General features: G+C 45.6%; 1 long non-coding RNA gene across 1 annotated transcript; it reads right to left on the bottom strand.

The window, feature by feature from the left end:
• Positions 1-714: 714 nt before the first annotated feature.
• Positions 715-8,659, bottom strand: LOC149329132 (uncharacterized). The gene is made up of 3 exons (XR_016285546.1): positions 7,678-8,659; positions 6,327-6,434; positions 715-841 (listed from the first exon to the last, which is right to left on the bottom strand). It is a non-coding gene; the product is annotated as an uncharacterized LOC149329132 (long non-coding RNA).
• Between the last annotated feature and the right edge of the window lie 687 nt (positions 8,660-9,346).

Raw genomic sequence — 9,346 nt, 5'->3', positions numbered from 1 at the left:
ATGCCAAACCAACGCTGCTACACGAAGTTTTTCAACGCCATTCGGTTCAGATGACATTCAAGTCGACGGAGCTCGCGGAGACATTCCAGATTTTGGAATGCCTTCGAGCCCGAACCGACCAATAGCCGTCGCCACTGCCGTCGCTTCGCCCCGCCCACAGCCGAGCGACTGCTTTCGGCTCTGTGGATTGAAAATACTGAACGTGGATTCTGCGTGCCTATCTTTGCGTGTTTATTGCCACGCACATTGTGACGATTGAGCGAGGTCGCAGAACACGAGACATATTTCACACAATTTGCGCAAGCCGAGCAAGCTCGCAAATGCGAGACATCTGTCACATAAAGTGCGTAAGCCGCGTAAGGCTCGTACAGCAGGAGACATCCTCGCGTGACATGCGCAAGCCGGGTGGGGCTTCCAGAATGTCCGAGAGCCAAGGGTGAGTCCCAGAATGTTCAAGAGCCTTGTCTGGCTCACAGAGCACTAGACAGTGTCAAATGGAGTTACCATCATGATACCGATAATACCTTGCATGGCTGCAAGGCTCCTACATCACTGCTCAACACGTCACGCCAATGCCCTACCTAAAGGCCTCCTCACCTGTCTGTCACTGCCTCATTCAGCATGCATGTTGTGAGATAACAAGCTTTGCAGCAATGGTGCTTCGTGGGATGGCTCTCATGTGTGTAGCATGCTTGCAAAAGGACATAGATAAGGTCACCTTAACTGGCTTTATTAATGCCACATCCCTCATGACGGGTGCCACACAGTGGCTAAACAATTTCTTCAGCTTCTCCAAGTCCAGCAGGTTGGCGTCTTGATCCAGGTTCTCACTATGCAGCACCTGCAAAAAGGTAGCAGTATATGCAAAAAAATTCAGTTAATTTGTTTTCTGGAAATTCCAGAAAAGGGCACAAGTAGTTCCATTACTGAACTAATGATGATTTCGAAAAGTATCAGGTTTGAAATACAGACATTGGAAAACCCGACTCAAGCACGCAGGCTGCTCAGCATCAAACCTGCACAAAATCTAATAACCGTGTCACACAGGCATTTTGAAGGCTTTCAAATGGCCATCAACTCAGTGACACTTGAATGCAGCTAAATGGGCATTTCCAATAGCCACAGAGTCCCTAGAACAGTGTGGACATCTATCAAGATTTTGAAATTTGCACTCAGACATGGAGCACTCGCAACAAACACTAAGGAATAAAATCAAAGCAATTTAATCGCTGAAAGAATACTCAACATGAAATGTACAACTTATTTCACTGAAAAAAAAGAAGGCTGGCCACAAAACACTGCAGCAAGCGTATTATCACTGTTGCCAATAGCACAAAAACAATGAATACCACCTTTTCAAAACTGCGTGAGTGCTACAACAGCTTCCCAGCAAAATTATCAACTGTGACAGTGGCTCCACGGCAGTTTGGTGCGAGATGATGAAATATCTCTACGGCGATCAAGTATTCTGTGTAGCAGCGGCATAACTCCCGAGTTGAAGTGCAAATCTCAAAGCTCAATCTCCCACCTTAACTGTTATCTTTAAATACATATTTAAATTCATTGCAGCGTGCTGCAGAAGTATGTGGTCAGATCATTCGAGAGGATACCTGCAAGCTATCTCAGGAGACGAAAGATCTGATGAAGAAACGCCAAAGCATGAGGACGTCTAACTTCAGAGATAGAATAGGACTAGGAGAGCTATCGAAGTTAATTATAAGTGCAAGGTAGCCAACATAAGAAAGTTTAACATGGAGAAAACCTAGCATGCTCTAAAGCATGGAGGTAGCCTAAAATCAGTGAAGAGAAAACTAATCACTGGTAAAAACCAGATGTATGCGCTAAAAGACAAAGAGGGCAATGTCATAAGCAATATGGATAAGATAGTTAAAGTAGCCGAAGAGTTCTACACAAATCTCTACAGTATCAGAACGTTACAGAGAGAGGCAGTAGAGCACAGCAATGGGACACCCGCCAGTAACGAAGGAGGAAGTAAAGAAAGCCTCAGGAGCAATGCAAAGGGGTAAAGCAGCTGGTGAGGATCAGGTAACAGCAGATTTGTTGAAGGATGGAGGAGAGATTATGCTAGAGAAACTAGCCACCCTGCATACGCTTGCCTCGTGACCACGAGCGTATCAGGAGCTTGAAAGAATGCGAACATTATTTTAATTCATAAGAAAGAAGATGTCAAGGACTTGAAGATTTACAGACCGATCAGCTTACTATCCATTGTCTACAAGGTTACTCAACAAGAGACCACATTCATGCAATCAATCAGGTGATAGAGAAATGGGCAGAATACAACCAACCCCAATATATAGCCTTCATTGACTACCAGACAGCAATTGACTCGGTGTAACCACAGCTGTCATGCAGGCATTGTGGAATCAGGGTGTAGAAGAGTGTTATGTGAAAATATTGGAAGATATTTATAACGACTGCACAGCTACCATAGTTCTGCATAAGGTCAGCAATAAAATTCCAATAAGGCAAGGTGTCAGGCAGGGAGACACGATTTCACCAATGCTATTCACTGCCTGTTTACAGGAGGTATTCCGGGGCCTGAAATGGGAACAGTTGGGGAGAAGAGTTACTGGAGAATACCTAAGTAATTTGAAATTCCCTGATGGCATTGCCTGGCTAAGCCACTCAGGATATGAACTGCAAAGCATGATGAATGAGTTAGACAGGCAGAGCAGAATTGTGGGGCTAGAAATGAACACGCAGAAAACCAAAGTAATGCTCAACAGTCTAGCAAGGGAACAGCAGTTCACAATTGGTAGCGAGGTGCTAGAAGTAGTAAGAGGATATGTATACTTAGTGCAGGTAGTGACCGCTGATCCGGATCATGAGAGGGAAATAACTAGAAGAATAAGAACGGGGTGGAGCGCATATGGCAGGTTCTCTCAGATCGTGAAAGCCAGTTGCCAATATCCCCCAAGAGAAAAGTCTAACACAGCTGTATCTTACTGGTACTCACCTATGGGGCAGAAATGTGGAGGCTAACAATGAGGGTTCGGCTTAATTCAAGGACAACGCAGCGAGCTATGGAAAGAAAAATGATAGGTGTAACGTTAAGAGACCGGAAGCGGGCGGAGTGGGTGAGGGAAAAAATGCGGGTTAATGAAATCCTATTTGAAATCAAAAGGAAGAAATGGGCTCGGGCAGGGAATGTAAGGCAAAAGCAAGACAACCGCTGGTCCTTGAGGGTAACAGAGTGGATTCCATGAGAAGGTAAATGTAGCAGGGGGCGGCAGAAAATTAGGTGGGCGGATGAGATTAAGAAGTTTGCGGGGATACGGTGGCCACAATTGGCAGAGGACAGGGTTAATTGGAGAGACATGGGAGAGGTTTTGCCCTGCAGTGCGTGTAGTCAGGCTGCTGCTGCTGCAGATGATGACAGCCTGAGCACACCTACAAAGTAAAACTGTGAACTCGACCCAGCAGCACTTTACTGTGTTGAAAGAGAACAGGTACAATTGAATTACTGCATTACCTTGTTATTATCATTAAAAAGTACAGGGCTCTAAGGACTTCCTAATTTACATCGAAACGAATGGTTTACAGTGAACTTTCACAGATTACACTAACAGGCACTGAAAATCCAACACAGCTGCCCAAGAGAATATTAGGCAGCCGTGCTAGCCTTCTTTTGCGCTATGCTACCTGATACCAGATTAAAATTCGAGAGCAATTTACTCATACTCTAGCAATGGGATACGTTATGCCCCAGACTGATGCAGCTGTCTTACTAAAGGCAGAGAAGCTTTCAGTGTGGGTCATGTGTGCTGTGGCGTGAACACATGCACAGGATCGCCTGCTACCATCCAAGTCCTCTGTGTACACAAATGCAAGTGCAATAGAGAACCCACATCACAAATTTGGCTAGTCTGGTCGGCCAAGCATGGGCCAGCTGATAGCACGAAGCAGCAGGTGCGACACATACCATCATCATCAGCCTGACTAGGCCCACTGCAGGGCAAAGGACTCACCCATGTCTCCACATTAACCCTGTCCTTTGCTAGGTGTGGCCACCATATCCCCGTACACTTCTTAACCTCATCCGCCCATCTAAGTTTCTGCCGCCCCCTGCTATGCTTGCATTCTTTTGGAATCCACTCCATTACCCTTAAGGACCAGCGGTTATGTTGTCTTCCCATTACAAGTCCCGCCCAGGCCCATTTCTTCCTCTTAATTTCAAGTAGCATGTCATTAACCCGCGTTTGCTCCCTCACCCACTCCGCCCCCTTTTGGTCTCTTAATGTTAGACTTATCATTTTTCTTTCCATAGCTCACTTTGCTGTCCTTATCGTTTGGCACGTGTTTTTTTCTTTGTAATAAGGCATAAAGTATTATACATGAATTACCACATGGCATCCTCCTATGACCACTAAATAATTTATAATCAAATTTCTTTCTCCTGCTGTATTTGTTTCGGTTTCGACAGCTGAATGATGGCTGTGACGTCAAAGCGAGGTTATTGGTCATGTGAGGCATGAAAAACTGCAATACAATTGGTACTTCTGGCTCTTAAGGAATGCTGGTGTCAGCGCTGTAGCGAATTAAAATGATGAAGCAGCGATTATAAGTGCAGTTTTTCCACGCCTCACGTGACCTATAACCTCTCTTTGATGTCATAGCCATAGTCAAATTGTTCACCGAAACAGGATGGCAGAAAAAGTTGATTATAAATTATTTAGCAGTCTCACGCGAATACCAGATGGTGATTCATGCATAGTAGTGTCTTCCGCAGCATTATAGAGAAGAAAACATGCCACCAAGATTAGGTGTCTATACTCTTTTAAGCTGAACTCTTTTAATTAGCCTCCACATTTCTGTCCCAAAAGTGAGAAACATGCAGGCTAAAGAAAAGATTTCAACTTAAGTACCAAAGTGGCTCTAATCACACGATGAAGCAGAAAAACTCTCGACACTTGAACAGAGAACAAATAGGAATTCCAACAAAATTTTAGATTCTTGTAAGGCTATCGCATTTCTGAATATTGTAAACTGCACTTTCACACATACAGTACGCATGTATGCCAAGCTCACATTCAGTAGCCCTGTTTTCCGGCTGTTATTATCATGGTCTGAGCTCAGTTACAGATTTAAAACCAGCCAAAAGATGCAACACAGGAAAAGAGAAGAAAACAGGTTGGACTATCAATTGAATTTTTTGTGAAGGAAAAGAAGGCTCGCATGAAGATGCGCACACACATGACCCACACCAGTGAAAGGCAGGACAACAAATAACTGTCACTGATATACAAGCACGTCATCTAAAAGAGAAAATTCTTTCCGTTGAAGATTGACTAATGGCTTCGCTACTCATACAGCCGTTGCCTTGGAGATATGCATCAAATACCTTACAGATTTGTTTACCACTTCTATACACCACTGAAGTGTCACAGAAATCAGGCGTACACACTGATGGGTCATCTTATGATTTACACTCACGACATTGGCACTGTAGTGCCAGATTAGAAGCTGCCTTCCCCCTAACGAGTTAGTGCTCACTCAGGAACACATTAAAGACACCTGCACATATCCCTGAAGTAGTTTCTTGCACAAGCTAGCGGAATGTGATAAACCACTTCCTGCAAGTCCTGAACCTAGTTTTATGGGATACCATACTGCTATCCCGGGTTTTAACAGCAGCGCAAAGGCCATCAACACAATGATTGGCGCAAAAATTACATTTAAAAATTTTCCCGACACTCGATTTGAACTCATGAAGTCTACACAAAGGACTCCATGATAACCGTTCTGAGGTGAATGGCAGTTCAGCCTAGCCTCTGGAATCTGTGCCAAAAAAAAACGGAGTCAGTGCATCGCAATTTATTTCCGATATCAGCCGGTGCTGATGACAATTGTATGTTTTGCTTTCTCTGGCTTATAAAGCTCCACTTTCAGAAAAAGTGTCGTCTTTGTGGTTAGGATGCGGAACTTCATCATCACAGGTCAACTTCAGCTTGCCATCAGTGTCCCTTTAACGCCTCAAAGTTGAACAATAGCTCCATTCATAGAGGAGGGCTGTGCATAAATTTCGACCACCAAAGATTCCTTAACATGCACTGACATTGCATAACACACGAGCAAATATGCATTTCGCCTTGTCGAAACGAAGCCACCACAGTTCAATCCCGCGTCTTTGGGCTCAGTAGCCGAACACCAATGCAGCAGGCCACAGCACCAGGTGAAAAACAAAAGAGAGCCCTTAATAGGCAACCTAACTTGCAAAAATCAACATAACGAGGGGTCACACAAGTAGCAGTGGACTAGGAAAATAAAAGCTACTTGTGTCGGAAGATGTCTTCAGTGCTTACCTCAAAAGCCTGCTTGCTTGCTGGGCATCCTAGCACCAAGTGAAAGGCTGGCACAGCTATACTGGAGAGCTTGGAAGAGGCATTGCTGGTAAAGCTACGTGGAGATTGCTGCAAGGTAAAAAGACACATTTAACAGCAGCACAGTGCAAAAAATGGACTAGAATCAAGCATGTAAGGCAAAATGCAAGGCACAAAAAGGAGCCGGTCGCAGAATGGAACACGACTGTTTAACCACATTTCGAAGTGGGCCAGGCAACAAGAAATTCATAACCAAGGCAGTCATACGAGACATCACTTGCATATCGATATCCAGCATCGTTTCTACAATACATGCCACCATTCAAAAGAACAGACCACAGCAGAACGATATTTTCAGTAGAAGGCTGGTTTGCTTCAAATTCTGCATGCGTCCCTCAATTTGAAATCTGGCATGATTAGCACTGATTTCACATTCTCACAGGTATGATGAATTAATAGTGCCAATTGCAGAAAAACCACACTTTTTCCTTTAACATCAAATAAGGTATTGGAGAGGTACCTCAGCATATTTAAGTCAAAGTCAGATTTATTTGCGCCATTGGTTATAATCATGAAACAATTAAGTTTATTCTTCGTACATATTAAAGGCTCAATTACCCTTAAATTTCACTGCAACTTCGGGATTTAGGCCAAATGGAGCTAGGGCACCTGTGTGCATTTTGCAGTTGTTTGTACCATTTCAGCTCCGAGCCAAAGTATGAAAAAGCGAATGCCAAAATAGAGGCGAAAAACTTCAGAGCAATTTGTTTTTATCTCACCGTTCTGCTATTCAAGGCTCGACTACACTGGCTCGGCTATAAGTACGAACGCAGCTGGATCATACGGAGCTTCGTACCTTAAATACACAATTTATAAAAGTACAAGTGAAATACAAGTGAAAGAGGAGGAAGCTCAATCCTAACGCATACAGCTGAATCGCAGTCTACGTAGTTATACTGCTCGAGCGCTGTTACTTCAATTACAGCGTAACATGCGGCGAGAATGTAAAGCCCGGGCCGAAGATCTATTCGCGGGCACATATTCCATTCTCGGCGAGAGATGAATGGCAGTACGGCGGCAGTACGGCGCCGATATCGTGCACCCCGCGATCGGATCAGCTGTGCATATTTGCATGGCATACTGACCATGACCGTGTGACCACTGACACTACACGCGCATTCATGCCCGTGTGCCGCCAGCAAACAACCTTTCAGCGCTGCGTGCTGCCGCGATAGGCACTGCGTCTTCGCGTCTCTGTACTAGCTGTGTTGACGTGGCCAGTTGTGCGCAAAGGCTTTGAAATAATGAACAGGTTCGAAGAAAATTAACTTACCCCCAAGATGCGAGATGTCACCCGGGTAGTGGTCTCCCACCAGCTGCTCCGCCATGGAGGAAATGAGCCCCGCCGTCAGCATAGCGTTTCCAGTGAAGGCGCGCAAAGGACGACGCGCTATCCGTCGAGCCCGCTGACGCACGCTATAAACACAGGTTTACTCAGCACCTTACCACGTTTTCGTACATCGCACCAGCGAATTTCACTGCTGTCGGCACATCACATATCGGAAGAGTGACAAATGCTCATGCCAGCGATGGTTCACGCCCTCGGCACCACAAAGGAGGACTACGATATAGTGTTCTAACCACGACAAACGTAGCAACGCTGTCCGCCATGCTGTCCCTTCCCAGACGCTGCGTTCGTTGGCTAGCGCTTCGGCCAGTTCCGGCTTCCTTCGGCCCGTTTAGAAAGGCATCGCCTCCAGGCATTCCTCCAGGTCGTCTCTTTCGGGCTCTATGCTTTTGGGCAGTGCGATAGCAAAGGATTAAAACCAAATGAAACTTTCGTTACAAAAATAATTAAGTTCTTGTGCACATATTAGCATTAAAAACTTGAGATATTTGTGACGCGTGGACGCATGAATATGCGTGTCGGTACATGCGTGCGTGCGTGCGTGCGTGAGTGGGCATGGTCTAGCGCGTCAAATCCAAAGCCTATCCGACATGCTGCATGGTTTCTGAGATCACCGCCGTGAGCTTCGCTTGTTTTCTCGTGCTGCTGCTGGGCGGTCTTGTGCGCCGCTGTTACTGTGCTGGAATCGCAAAAGAAGAAGGATTACCGGTGTGTGCTGCCGGTGGGCGCGCTCTCATCCAAGAGTAGTAGCAGCTCCCAATTAAGCGATCCGTCGGGGCATATGTGTTATGGATGTCTGGTCGACAACGATAATGAGGTCAGCAGTGCGGTGCCGTCGTTTGATGAGTCGAACCTTTCGGCCTATTGCTCTGCTAACTTCGTTGCAAAAATGCCTGGCTCATAAGCAGCGACAGCGGCCATTGTTTCTGTGGTGTGTTTCGATTACAAGACGGCGCCCTTCTACAGTGTGGCTTCCTTGGAAACTTAGTCGGCGGTGTGCCTGCAACGCCTGTCGCTGTCAGCTCAAACTGACCGCCTGCGAGCGCTGCCTTCTTTTGCGATGTGAACGGTGACGGGACACTTACTGCCTGTGGCCGGAGCTTATAGCAAAAGCGAAGAGTGTTTTCTGTGAAGGTTTGACGAAGTGCGTGTGTCAGTCTGGACCCTTAGCAAGTCATACGATATGCGACATGCAAAAGTGGTCCACCAGTCGCTTCAGCAGAAAGGAGTGCGGATGTTTTTTACGTTACTTCAATCGAGAACTGCCCATGCAAATATTTCAACTCGTCTCTTGCCTAAACAGCATAGTAAAGAAGCTAAAGCAACAAAACTGCTGTTTCCATGCTGTATATTGATTCCGCCCTCGTGCTAGAGGTGGGAAATATGTAGCAGTTATTGGCGGAGTTACAGCCTATGAAGCACGTGCAGCTTCATGTAATTGCAGGTTAGGATATGCGCCTTACTTGGTATTGACTTTGGGACCAGACATAGCCATCTGTCAACTAAAAGAAATTTTCTTGCTATAGGATTCTGCAGCATTATGTATGCTTCTGGACACTGAATACCGGGTGCGTCACCTCTCTTGAAAGCACTC

The sequence above is a fragment of the Amblyomma mixtum genome, chromosome 9 (assembly GCF_055824585.1).
Source record: "Amblyomma mixtum isolate Tamu chromosome 9, ASM5582458v1, whole genome shotgun sequence".
NCBI classification, from domain to species: Eukaryota; Metazoa; Arthropoda; class Arachnida; order Ixodida; family Ixodidae; genus Amblyomma; species Amblyomma mixtum.
This window is presented reverse-complemented; position numbering and strand designations above follow the sequence as displayed.